General features: G+C 34.7%; 1 long non-coding RNA gene across 1 annotated transcript; it reads right to left on the bottom strand.

Annotated features, from left to right (window-relative positions):
* Positions 1–4,197: 4,197 nt before the first annotated feature.
* Positions 4,198–6,350, bottom strand: LOC309483287. Its single transcript, XR_014200531.1, has 6 exons — positions 6,251–6,350; positions 5,826–5,879; positions 5,570–5,638; positions 5,410–5,469; positions 5,229–5,326; positions 4,198–5,033 (listed from the first exon to the last, which is right to left on the bottom strand). It is a non-coding gene; the product is annotated as an uncharacterized lncRNA (long non-coding RNA).
* Positions 6,351–14,918: the final 8,568 nt, after the last annotated feature.

The following is a 14,918-nucleotide window of genomic DNA, read 5'->3' on the forward strand; positions in this document are numbered from 1 at the left end:
TTACCCTGAGATGGGAAACTCTTGAGTTTTCGGTTACAGAACAGCGGAAATTAGTTAGTTCAATCAACTCTGAGTTGACTGACTCTGAGTTAAGCGCGTGCACCACCACTATAAAAAGCCATTATCAATGGAGTGCAGATATTATGAGTCACCATGGTAACAGCGCCAGACAAAAAGAGGTCTGCATATTTCTCACCAGCTTCTGCAAGCGTAAGAAGACATATTATTATTTTTTAAATATCGGCTGCAGCAGCGAAGGACAACTAGAGTTAGCTAGGGAGAAAATAGTTGCTCGAGTCAATGCGTATGTTTACATTTTAATTAGTTATACAGTGTTGGGTGTAATTAATTACCAAGTCATCTAAATACTGTCATTTAATTAAAGGGATTACTCTTAATTCTTCTGTAATTTGAAGTAAAATCTGATGTAATTGCATTAGACTATAGAACAATTCTGTATATTTAACATACATTTTTAAAAGGTATATTTTTTAGGTAACCTTCTCCCTCTACACACTTTGGTCAATTCAAGAATAATCCATGCAATTGTATATTGTTTATTTGAAAGTATTAAAAGTGCAGTTTCTTGTCTCTCCTTGTATTGTTCAAGTGGTTGAGGTTGATATGGGATTTATTAATAAGTAGACCAATACTTTCTAAAGATAGTCATTATTACATGAATCTAATTACACGGTTGAAGATGTCATTTGTAGTTAGTAATTAATAACTATTTTAGAGTAACTTACCCAACTGTTATAATATCAGAGGTGAAACTGGAATTCAACCTAATTTTAATTTTCATGGGTGCAATCCTGCAGGTATTAAAAGAACATGGCAGCAGCTGAAAATTAAATATAAGAACATAATTCAATCAGGTAAGGTTTGAGCATATCATGGGTGTAGGCTACCTGAATTTACAAATATTTGACATATTAAATAACTAAATATAGCATCCCAGTGTCTAGCAGTGCAGCAGCATTTTTGGCTGGGGGAATTCCTGGAGGGACTTCAGAGCCAGTCACTCCCGAAGATCCAAGGGCCTTCATAAAATGTAGGAGGTTTACATATGTGTTATTTCTTATATAGGCTATTTTTGATATTTCCATTTATTTTACTTTGGGTTGGGTTTTTTGTTGGTCCCAACAGATTCCGATGGTAATATCTGTCTTTTGGAGCCTCCTGTCCCAACAAAACCTGCAGGCAGTTGTACAGATGGTGGACAACCAGAATGCCTATTACCGCCGCGGCGAAATCACCGCGGCAAAAATAAACCAGCCGCATTTCAAAGTCGTTCCCGAAATGACCGCCAGGTGGCGCAAAGGGACATTGTGCAAAACAGCAGCAATTGCCGTATTTTAAAATGTAAGTGGGTTAAATATAAAACCCTAAGCCTAATAGGCATATTGTTCATATATATAAATAGGCCTATTAGGCTACAACAGAATAGAACCAAAGATAGAATCAATTTTAGAACTGAAAAAATAGAATCAAAAGTTAAAAATAGAGACAATATTAGGAGCAATGACGCTGAATATTTTTACTATTCTATTGAGGAATTAGAAAAATGAAGAGCTCTCGTAAGCGATACAATTGCATAGTAATTTATAGTGATTTCAAAAGCAGTCCTTAAAAAAAAAATACATGGAGTAGGCTAGTGTGGCATAATTTTTGAAAGATTACGCGGAACGCGTTTTAGTTAAGATCCTGGTTTCAATGCCCTTATATAGGCTAGGCTACTGCTTTAAAAAATGTCACAACGCGTTTTGAGATTGTTTTGAATTAAAAATTGAAGTTTAAAATGTTGTGTTTTGGCACACCAGGCCGAGTGGCGTTACGCATTGTTCAAAAATCAGGTTTTATTCTGGCATGTTGACTTGGCGTTAGAATTTTTTTTAGATTTTAGATTTCGTTAGATTTTTTTTCTCATAACAGCTAAAATAACTTAATATATGCCTTGTCTTAATATGACCTACTTAATATAGGCAATATGCATATAATAGCCTATATAATAAATTAGCAAAACTTGGCCACTAAATATTTAATTTTCAATTATTTTAATTATCACAATTAAAGTTTTAATTTTATTAAATTGAACAAGCAGCATTTAATCAAATATTCTAAAAGATGTATTATTAATAATAATGTTATTTCAACATAATATTTCGTTTTTTCGACATAATATGTGCGTGCAACAAGCAAGATGTGTAGGCTATTTGTAAATCCGGTGATGAGTGCATTGATTTTTATCAATAAACTAGTGTTTTCTGACAGTGTCGACTGCAAAGATGAAGTTGACGATCGCCATATTTGTAGTGAAAGCACCTAGAGAGAAATGCACGTAAAGACATAATCAGAGAGTAGCCTTTTTCTTTTCGTTTTGAATTATTTCGTTTGAAGACATTTCAAGCTTTGTGTATTTGATGTATTTCTCATGTCTGTGTGAGGCATACAATGAGTTTCGTTAAGTTAGGAGGATGAGATGCGCTCCAGCTGACGTGCAATGCAAGTGACCGCGCGGGCGCCTCAATGATTAGTGTCTGTTATATTTGCTTCTCTTACTTATCTCTTAAATCCAGCAATTGGTTGATGAAAAATTGATTAAAATTAAGATACAATTTATAGAAAACGAAATTCACTTTAAAGAAAGGTTTTCTACTAAACAAAACTTAATGAAGTGGTCAAAATCATGTCTGACCCACTCCATATCCATCTCTCGATATAATGCATCCTATCTTACTCGTGCTGTTCACTTTTCATATTCAACATAGATGGAAAAAAATAACATTAGAATATGTTAACAAATATGATACTAAATGAGATTATTTAATGGCTACAACAGTATAGTAGGCCTATAGACTCTATTTGTACAAATTGCTGCACATTAATTTAATTAAATGAAACCTTGTAACGAATTCACACTGTAGGGTATAGACTGTGTACAGTTGAGACACCTTAAATAACTTGCGTTCGCAGCAAGCACAAGTTGTGATTTTTGCTGTGCACTTGCATATTAGTGTCAGCTGGGAAGGAAATTTAGAGACCAGACCTCTTGGAACTTTAATTGAATACATAGCGTTGGTAAAGCATACTGAAATTACATCCCTACAAATGTATTAGGCCCTACTGAAAATAAATGTATCGAATTTAAGCAAAGTAGCCTAAATGTTAAGACTGTAAGCCCTTTGCTTTTTTCGTAGCCTATAAAGGATTCTTATAGTCGACTTTGTGTTAATTTAATCTGTAGAGGATTTTTTTTAACTCAAACATTAACACTGAAATAAATGAAACTAAAGTAGCCTATTGTACATTTTTTGGCACACCACGACGAGTGGCGCTATGCATTGTTCTAAAGCCAGGTTTTATTCTGGCATGTTGAATTAGTGTTCGACAAACGCGGCGGCGCGTGCTTTTGAATGAAGAGCGCTTCTCCCTCGTGTGAGCGAACACACACTGGAACGTTAGGCCATGACGCAACGAGTGAATCGTGGCCGAGTGGTTGAACTTACGTTACGATCATTTAGATGACACGGGTTCGAAACCCGAACTAACTTAGACTACTGATATTTTTATATTAGCCTATTAATGCATTGTATAGTCTATTGTTGATGCAGAGAGATTTGTCTATTGTTCTAAAACATAGTTTTTTGCTTATAGCCTATTTACAAAATAAAATCACCATGCATTTCCATTTTACACCAAGGAACAAATATTATACAATGACTTTACTTCTGTAACCTATAATAATTCCAATCGTAATTTCAAAATCAGTTCTGTAAAAAAAAAAAAAAAAAAATATATATATATATAGGCCTACACATAAATACACATCCCAATTTTGCCGCCGCGGGAACGGCGGCGGTAAAAGTCTCATTCTGGTTGTCCACCATCTGTAAGTACACTGTTAGACTTTTCAAGGGTTTTTTACAGTAACTTACTGGCAACACTGTTGCCAGTAAGTTACTGTAATTAAGAGTTACAGTACCAAACCATATTTCAGTTTTGTGTAATACAGTGCATTACTGTAAAAACGAAGCTAATCAGTACAGTGCATTACTGTAAAAACGAAGCTAATCAGTACACTACTGTAATTATTTTTATTTGTACTAAATATAAATTAGATTTGATAATTTTGATATATGATTAATTTTATTTTTATCCTACATAAGTACTACTTTCATACAAACCAATTAGACAAAGTTATCACAAAATACCATTTTTTTATTTAAAACATTTCATATATATCACAAAATAAACATGCCAATGCTGGAAATGATGTGTGAAATTTTTACACATTAATGGGTGAGTTTAGGGATAATGTTTTTTGTGTTAATTTTAACTCATTCATTGTGTTAATGATTTTAACAAAGTAAATATGTCAGAGAGGTTAACACAAAGATGTGTAAACGTGTTAAATTAACACATTATGTGCTGTCCTTCACTGCAAACATTTTTGAAAACATACATAAAACCATAAACAAAACATTAGCATTTGACTAAATGAATGTAGTCATTGGTTGTTTAGCTTATACAAGTATTATAATGAAATATCAACCATTACATTCATAAAACTGCAGAATATAAATACATTTTTAAGCATTCAAAAAGGAAATGTCCAACACAGGACAAAACACAGTTCTTTTCACAATACATGACACATAACCCCACCTTCAAAATAATTTCACTTATTTCCAAAAATTTGTTGGATTCATGTACACTGGAGGCCAAAATAAGTATTTAAGTGTCTTAATGTTTTTGAAAGAAGTCTCTTTGATGCTCAAGAAACATTTCTTATTATTATCAATGTCTGACTGTCTACTCCATCTTTTCTACAGCATAGGAGTAAAAGTCATCATCAAAATAATCTTTAAAAAGCCAACACAATGTTTTTGTCCACCTTTGTGAATAAATGAACTTCTCCAAAGATTGGTTCCTGTTCAGAACTTGATTGACAACATCAGAGTGTTCCCTGGTCTGCATGCGTGCCCACAAACACAAATGTACTCAGTCCTTCAGAGGAGATCCCAGTTCCAACACTATATGAGAGAGAGAGAGAGAGAGAAAGAGAGAGAGAGTATTAGTGTCACATTATTTTTAACCTCCTTTTTTTGTTAATTTTTATTATTATTTTCACAAAAACTTAAGAATATATATTTGTAAACAGCTTTTGTCAATAAATAGCATACAAAAGAACTAAATAAAATTATGCCAGATTAAATTTTAATACTTACAAATCCTAAATTCTGTCCAAAAATGCTGAGATCCATAGAAAGAACGACTGAAATCGATGATTTTAGCCCATTTCAGCTTGTCTGCAGTGAAGGAGTACCTGTTTGAGACAAATACACAGTAAGATACATGCAAGAAATCACTGTGTGATGATCGTTCTCCTTCCTACAGTAGTTAACCCACCTGCGTGCTGATGTTAGGACCTTCCTAGTCAGGTGGGACTGCAATGGTAGAGTCTTCTGGCTAATAAAATATCAAAATAATGCAACAATATAAACTTAAGTTGTTTAGAATGCTAGATTTTGTATTAATGAATTAGTGAGAGTTTTACTGCAGTGCTTACCTGGATACATTTAATCTGGTGAGACTGAACAAAGACAATGGTCCATCTTCTGATTGGTTCATTTGCTGTCTAATAAAGTTAGACATAAGGCAAAGGTCACTTATTTGATATAAAGTTAGCCAATTTTATAGAGATTTTATAAGATATTGTAAGCTACTTAGTCTGCACCAGTGGCTCAAAAGCAATTTTCACATAGCGTATTGCTAATCATTTCAGCAAATTTATCTCAAAATATATCACAAATGGGCTGGCCTACCTCTGGAATCTTGCTGGAAGTCACTGGCGCGAATTGGCGCTTTGTTGCAGTTGCCTTTAAACACAAAAATGGAAGTAAATATTAAATTCCATTAAAAAAAAAAGTATAATATGGTATAGTTTGCAAACTAATGCTAAAACTATAAAGGTTCTCATCAGTAGGCCAACATTAGGCTATAAACAGAATTTCACATTAGTTTATTCACATTTATTGTTAATGTAAACGCGTTGCTCGTTGGCATATTTTAACTCGACAATTCAATAATCTAACAAAGTGTGTAAAATGAAACGTTAGCTCAGTTTACCATGGTAAAGTTCGTTACCGCCATGCTGACGACGAGTAACTTTAGGCTAACGTTAACGTTATAACATAGGTTAAACTGGGCACAATCCTGACAACACACACAGAATGTTTTTTTTTTTTACCTTGCTTGCTGATCTCTCTCTCTCGGTGAAGTGAATTCCGTCTCTTCCCCGGGCCAGACACGAACGTCGCGATCCAACAAAAGACAGACCCCACTGATATATTACACTGGATGCTCTGACGCGACACGACAAATCCCAGACAGTCAGTGTAGTGCATAGACTGTAAAAAATAGGTGTAGTGATGCGCCGCGGCCGTTATATTTCTGACTTAGTCCGATACGAGTCCAAGCGCTCGCGCTATTTCTGACAAGGGATAAACAGGTATGCATTTAAAGGTCCGGTCGCTTCAATGTGTCCAATATAGACAGCCTCTGGCTATTATAGCGTTGTAGACACGCGGTGTAAGGCAAAAATTAGGAAATAAAAAGCACGATGGAATGGTGCCAGCCAGAGAGGCAGTTACGTCAAATACAGTAGTATACAGCAAATTTAAAAAATACAGTAAGTCTCTGTATGTGGTGTTAGACGTCACAGAAAATTCCCATGATGCAATGGGAATCACAGTTATTTACTGTAAAGAGAAATAGCAGTATAATACTGGGGGATTTAAAGTAAATAACTGTAGAAATTACAGAAAAGTCTAACAGTGTAGCCTACTCAATACACCAGAAATTATGACAAATAGTGTTATAAAGTGTACTCATCTTCACAGGACGATGGGGATAATGTTATGTGTCACATCAAACAATCTACACATTCAGATTTTTTCACATTTTTATGTGGAGTAGAATCTAAGTTTATAGTCTTATCTCTCCCCCCGCCCCCAAAGTGGAAGAACAGCAGGAGGACGGTCCATCAACTTCTGTTGCACAGATGAACAGAGTTCAGTGATTTTCAGTAAATGCCACAGTTTAATTCTGTAGAATTTGTTTAGAACTACATTATGTAACTCTAATCTACTACTGTATATTCAGTTGCCAGTTAAGGAGTTAATAGACTTCCTCTTATTTAAAAAATTGGACAAAAAAAAAAACCCAGTAAAAATAGCAATATTGTATTTATTAATTAAAGATTAATTTTATTAATAAAAATGTACTGAAAGAATGAATGAGGTGTTTAAACACCACTTCCTCTTTAAAAAAGGGGAGGAGACCGAAAGAAATTCTGGGTTTACCGAAGAAAACCTGCTCCCGGCCAGGTTAGGTTCACAGAGTAAGTTACCATGGTAACTGACTCTGAGTATAAGTTACCTCTCTTTCAGAAACGGGCTTGACTTACTCTGCTTTCTCAGGTTTAACATACCTCCCATTCTGAAACAGAAAACCCAGAGTTTCCCTCATTTCAGGGTTAACATAGGCTACTCTGAGTTTTCACTTAACCTCCTTTCTGAAACAGGCGCCCCTGGTCTTTTCACGATCGGATAGCTATCCGATCTGAGAAAACGCATGAAGTGGCCAGGTGTAAACAGCCCCAGAAATCATTCTAATATTCTGATTTATTACTGTTGGAAACAGTTCTGCTGCCTAATATATTTGATGAATAAAAGGTTAAAAAGAACTGCATTTATTAAAAAATATATATAATTTCTAATAATATAAATCTTCTTTACTATCACTTTTTTTAAAATCAATTTAACACATCCTAGCTGAATAAAAGTATTGATTTATTTAAAAAAAATAATAAAAAAATACTGACCTCAAATTACTGACCAGTAGTGTATATTGTTGTTACAAAAGATTTCTATTTTTTTAAAAATTGCTTTTTTTAAATTATTTTTTTATTTTTTTACTTTTTATTCATCAAAGTATCCTAAAAAAAGTATCACAGGTTATGAAAACATATTAAGCAGCAGAACTGTTTCCAACTTTGATAATGAATCATCATATTAGAATTATTTCTAAAGGATCATGTGATAGACTGGAGTAATGATCCTGAAAATTCAGCTTTGCATCACAGAAATAAATGATCATTTAAACCAATTATTTTAAATTGTAAAAATATATCACAATATTACTTTTTTTTCTGTATTTTTGATCAAATAAATGCAGGCTTGATGAGCAGAGGAAACTTCTTTCAAAAACATTAAAAATACTAATACTTATACTTGCCCTGTAATACATGTATTCTTTGTTTTAGATGTTATTAACTTAAATTCTTATGAATAATAAAAATGTTGTAATGTCTATTTGTTATTTATGGCCTGTACGCCTCATTATTGATCTGAGCTTCTACATCTTGAATTCGAATAACATTCGATAAAACATAATTGCTGGATTATTTTGACTATAATAAATTAGCAGATGAAACATAGTAGGCCTATACACTGTTTATCACAGATTACTTTGGACCAAAGTTACCATATTATAATTAATTATTATATAGTTCTATTCATTCATTTTATTTAAATTAGCACTGGTTAAAATGTATAAAGCATGAACAAGATATGAAACAATATTTATTAATAATACACAGTTTAAATATCACAAATATCAAATTGTATTTTCATTTGCGTCCTATGCTGGCTAATTACGACGTTTAACCTGTTATCATAATGAAATTCATGCATTTATTTATTTGTCATTTAAACTGATGCAAACAGGGAAAGAGAGTAGAAAACACTTATTATCCTGTCGCCCCCTCTAGTGGACAGCATTAAGTATTACGGCCTTCATTGCTCAGATAACTCAAGTCGATGGATTTTTTGGGAAAGTCTGACCAGTTAGAAGCAAGTTAGACCAGTCTGAGGGTCTGAGCTGAGTTTGGTGAAGCATCAAAGTTCTAGGCGGAGTCAATTTCTCATAATAATAATAACAATTAATCCCAAACCTGGTAATTTTGTCAGTATTTAATTTACGTTCACTGATTCTGGCTTCTCTCTTTTCTGTCTCTTTCTTTTCATGTGAACTGAGTAGGCTACACATGCTTAAATTAAAAAAATATAAACTTTATTTCTATTCAAAATTATTTATAGCCCATAGGCTATATGTCACACACGCCTACCTGCCTTTTGATGTAAATAAAAGACTAGAGTGGTAAATGTTACGGACATATTATCATGGTACAGTTCAGCCTATTATTGATTTTTATTTCCACTTCCCTTTTATCCAAAGAGACGGAACTATTTGCACTGTATTTATCAATGGGAAATATGCTAATATAATCTGTCATATACTGTGGCTCACATTAATGGGGTTGCTTGCAAGTCGCAGCAGCACGAATTACGTGACCAGCAACATATTTCTAAATCAAATAGTGTGTGTAGTTAACAGTGAGTGGTGGTTTCAGACATTATTTCATTAAAGGGCATTTGTCAGTGCCGCACTCGTAGCCTACTGACTCTTATTCTGCCTGACAGAAAGAAAAGCTCACAGCTTACTGAAGGCGGAGCGGTTTGACCAATCAGATGAAAGGGGCGTTTCAGCGCCGCCCACGTGTGCAAATGAAATATCGAACCCATAAACCGACTTGTAAACCATCAACGAAAAATGAAAAATCTAGCCAAAATCTAGCCAAAAAAACGAATAAACGAGCTGGTTTTCATTTCTCCTTATTCCATTCTAAACAGGAAATGAAATGATCAAAAAGTGCACGGACCCTATGACTTAGCAGGACGGTGTAATAAGTTTATATACACTAGATGTCGCCTTGGCTACGGCAGTTTGGAATATTCTGGGCTCATCTGATTTTTTTGTACATAGCATAACCTACTTTGTTATGATTTTAGTATCATAATGATTAATAAATGCACGCACAATTATCATGAACTTGATTTGAACAAATGCCTATCAACTTGTGTGTGCAAAATTCAGAATTAAATGAATGTGCAGCAATTTGTACAAATAGAGAGTCTGTAGGCCTATACTGTTGTAGCCATTAAATAAGCGCATTTATTTTCATATTTGTTCAAATGTTATAATGTTATTTTTTCCCCCATGTATGTTGATTTATGAAAAGTGAACAGCACGAGTAAAAGTGAATTTCGTTTTGTATAAATTGTATCTTAATTTTAATACATTTTTCATCAGCCTGTATTTAATAAATAAGATAAATAAGATTTAATAAATAATAATAAAAAAATGATAATCTTGCATTGCACGTTAACTGGAGCGCATCTCATCCTAACTTAACGAAACTCATTGTATGCCTCACACACAGACATGAGAAATACATCAAATACACAAAGCTTGAAATGTCTTTAAACGAAATAATTCCAAACGAAAAGAAAAAGGCTACTCTCTGATTATGTAATCCATTATGTGCATTTCTCTCTATAGGCGCGTTCACTATACGGCGATCGTCAACTTCATCTTTGCAGCCGAGTCGACACTGTCAGAAAACACTAGATTATTAATAAAAATCAATGCACGCGTCACCGGATTTACAAATGCACATCTTGCTTGTTGCCCCCACACATATTATGTCGAAATAACGAGATATTATGTTGAAATAACATTATTAATAATAATACATATTTTATAATATTTGATTGAATGCTGAATGTTGCGCTTGTTCAGTTAATAAAATGAAAACTTTAATTGTGATCATTAAAATAATTGAATATTAAATATTTAGTGGCCAAGTTTTGGTAATTTATTTCTTTATATATATGTAAGGCATTCGTTCCAATCAACTGCCGCAGTCTAGTGTATATATCTATGACTTGGCACTTCTGGGTAAAGATGCGATCAGTCAAATGAAATCCAATAAACGTATAAATAAATATTCCAAATGAAAAACCGATGGGAAATGTGGTCCAATTTTCTAATACTATTATTTGATGACAACAATACATTTGTAAAAGAAAATCCAGCCATTTGTGTTTTTTTGTTTCTTTTTTTTAAAGAAAAAAACCAAGCTGCACCCTTTTTTAAATGTCATCTTTCATTCCGAAAGAGAATAATGAACAGATTGTAAATATTTGAAATGATTGAATGATTTGATTGTGTCATTATAATGAAGAAACAAGGCAAAAAAGTGCAAAAAAACCATTTGTGGAAGGCATCCGATGAGTGTCAACCCGGCCAGATCAGCAAGTGCATCAAGGCAACCACGATTAGCCGGTGCACCAGCCAGCAAAGTGATTCAATGGTTCATAGGTGTAGCTCGCAGCCTCATCGCCCTACCCTCCACATCCTAAAGAGTGTACAGGCAGTTATTTATATAGGGCAGATAAGAGCTGTGTTTCTCTTCGACGGTAACTGTAAATTGAATTCAAGCTGCGATTTTTGAAGTTGGATATACTCGCGCGGGCAAATACAGATGTGTTAAACACGATAAGAACACAAATTCTACCTTTATTCGTTAATACAGTCGGTATTTCCCACAATGATTCTGCTTTGCTATTGGCCCACGTCACGATCAGTAAGCGCTGCTATTGGCGGTCACGATTATTAAGTATGAAAATGAAAATTCTGTCAGTAATTCCTCACCCTCATGTTGTTCCAACCCCTTCGTTCATCTTCGGAACACAAACTAAGATATTTTTGATTAAATGACTAAATTGGACTATATTAACGATGTGTTTAATGAACTTTTCTGGGCCAGCAAGTTTCAAACCCTTAGAAGCCTGAAGAAGTCTCGTTCCGAACACATCGCGATATTTGGCATCAGTTGACGTGTGTCAGATGTTGGTAAGTAAGTAGTAAATACGCTGTCCGAATAATGTGTGATATATAATGTATTTTCTGTTTGTCGATATTAATCAGATTAGCTCACGTTCAGTCACGGCATTATATCTGTCATCTCCACTGAGGCTTTGCGTTTTATTGCTTTCTAATTCAAAACAGGGTGATTAAGTTACACTGCCTGTCACATGACGTGAGCATAGGCCTAAAGACCTTAAATCAGTTCATCATATTCATATCAGATTAAAAGTAGTACAATTAGTTCCAAAGTTGTATTTGTAGTAGAAGCACAGTACAAACAACACTTACCATGCTTTTACCACATTAACATTAGTTTTACTGTGGTAAGTGTAGTAAAAAGACAGTAATCACAAAACTTACCATGCTTTTACCACACTATTGGTAGTTTTAATGTGATACTTACTGTAAATGCACATTAACCACAACGCTTACCATGCTTTTACCACAGGAATGATGTAAAACAACATAATGATATTTTATTTTCTCTTTTTTCAGCTGAAAAGACCTTTCGGACTATTATTGTTTGAGGACAAGTAAACGGAGGAGACAGACAGCTGCAAAGGCAAATATTCGCAATGGTATATACATGTGTTGGTTCGAACCCTAAATCAAACATTTTATCAAGCATTTGTTGTTTCTTAAACCTTTTCTCGCAAAACCCATAGCCCAATCAGTACGAAGATAGTCTGAAAGTCTTAAAGGGTCATGAAACCCCCCTCTTTCAGCTCAAGTCTAGCTCACAATCTTTTTGAAAAATGCAACTTAATTGGGCGTGGTGGCTGTGAGAAGAAGGGAGGGGAGTGGGTGTGGTATGACACGGCAGGGGAGAGGGGAGAGGGGGAAACTGTCATCGCCAGTGGCCCATGCATGCATATCGACTGTCACTAAAAATCAGTGGTAAAACGTGAGGAAATGCTAGATTTTTTTTAATAGCTGGCCAAGTTAAAATCTAATGAAATACACGGACACCTTATTTTTGTCCTTTTCAAAAGTAACTGAATGCCCTGCTACATATTAGCCTACTAGAGTAATCATAATTGTATTTAAAACATTTAAATGTACATGTATAATTATGTCATTATAAAATAAATATTTGTTTATATACACACTATAAATGCATATATTTGAAAGTAATACATTTTCCGCTTAGAAAAAAAAAAAAACGTTCCGTACATAGCCTATATCTACGCGCCCCCTAAACACACATAATAAAGATGGACAGTGACAGAAATTTGCACAAACTAAGCATACGTTCCATACAATTGAGGTATTATCGAAATATCTGCATTCTAATAACGAGTGATTATTTAACAAAAGGCATAACGGTCAGGGTTACGTTTTAGACACACACACACACACACACACACACACACACACACACACACACACACACCTCTGAAGCGATAGAAAAGTCCTCGGGACCGCATCACTCGCAAGACGAAACCTGCATTGGTGTACAAGGCCGAAGTCCACCATTCTCCAGTTGAATGGTTGCTACACACACATAGTTTAGATGTGTCCGTGGTTGATGGCCGGAGTCTAGCCCTGGCAGCATCGCGGGGAAAGATGCACTGGAACTTTTGCACCACGAAAACAAACGCGCGTCCCATCATTGCCTCTCTCATCTACTACGCGATATCACAGTTTGACATGTCTGTCATTGGAAAGTTCCACGTGGTGTCATGAATAATTAAGAGAAAGTGTCTTCTCATTGGATAAGAAAACTCAGTACATGAATAATTATGAGACACCGATGAGTCATCAAAGTACTATAGTGCTCTGCCACGTCACTGCCTGTGACGTGGACACGATGAAGATTTTAAACCCGGAAGACGAAAATAGCAGAAAAAAACTCAAATTTAACCATTTTCCCCATACTATTAAATCTAACAGATGCTAACATTGTCTTCAATGGTGTTCAACACACATACCTCTGTTAAAATCTCAGAAAATTTGGTTTAGGGTTTCATGACCCTTTAATAATTCACAAGATTTAACAAGTTGTCAAATTCGTATACGATACTCGTACATATTTGTATACTCGTACACACACTGTCAGAAAGTTGATATTAATTGCATTGTATTGATTACAATTAGTGATGCACCGATGTGAAAATTGAGGCCGATACCGATAACCGATATTAATATTGCTGTTATGGCCGATACCGATATTTGCCGATGTCGATATCTCTGTATAGAAAACAAATTTGAATGATTATCAAATAAAGAGCTATTTTCCAAAACACTTTTTTTTTTACTTTAGAAATGACTGATATTGGGCACCTTTACCTGTGTGCAAAATATGTCACATACGACACACATGCATTATACTGCATTGCATATACAGTAATGTGTGCTGGTCAACTTGTCTAAAATTAAGAAACCCTTAGAAAACAGTAAAAAAAACCACACAAAAAACAGGAACATTGTGTAAAATTAAGATAGGCTACTTTATTTATTATTCCAATATCCAAATATCGAGGGCTTGGAACCAGAGGGGCGTAAGTGGCATTTGACAAACTTTACAGGAGAGCCAAAACAAAATTTTGACCACACTTCAATCAACTGTATTTATTAACCTTCAACCACAACATTGCAACCACATACATACTTATATGAGTAAGTTCTTAAGTGAACATATTATGGAATATTAACACGATGAACATATTCTAAAACCTTGCAAAATCTTGAAAATATGGCAAAAACATCAAATACGCCTTTTTGGCACCAAACATTTCCAATTCTTCTAAAGAAAAATAGGGCGTATCTGCTGATCAATGCAGAAATGATTGGTCAAAACATTGGTTAAAAACACTCTAACTTCATAACTTTTCATTTTATTTAAAATACTGTATACATAGTAGTGATGTATGTCTCGAGACCGGTCTTGGTCTCGAGACCGGTCTCGAGACCACTTTTACGTGGTCTCGGTCTTGTCACGGTCTCGACGGTCTTTGGTCTTGGTCTTGTCTTGGTCTCGGACCTCTCGGTCTTGTCTAGGTCTCGCTGTCTCAGACCGACATAGTGGTCGGGGGATTTAGCAATACAATACTACAATATCCACGATGACACAACGTTCGATA

Source organism: Leuciscus leuciscus (genome assembly GCF_965113295.1).
Source record: "Leuciscus leuciscus genome assembly, chromosome: 2".
Classification (NCBI taxonomy): Eukaryota; Metazoa; Chordata; class Actinopteri; order Cypriniformes; family Leuciscidae; genus Leuciscus; species Leuciscus leuciscus.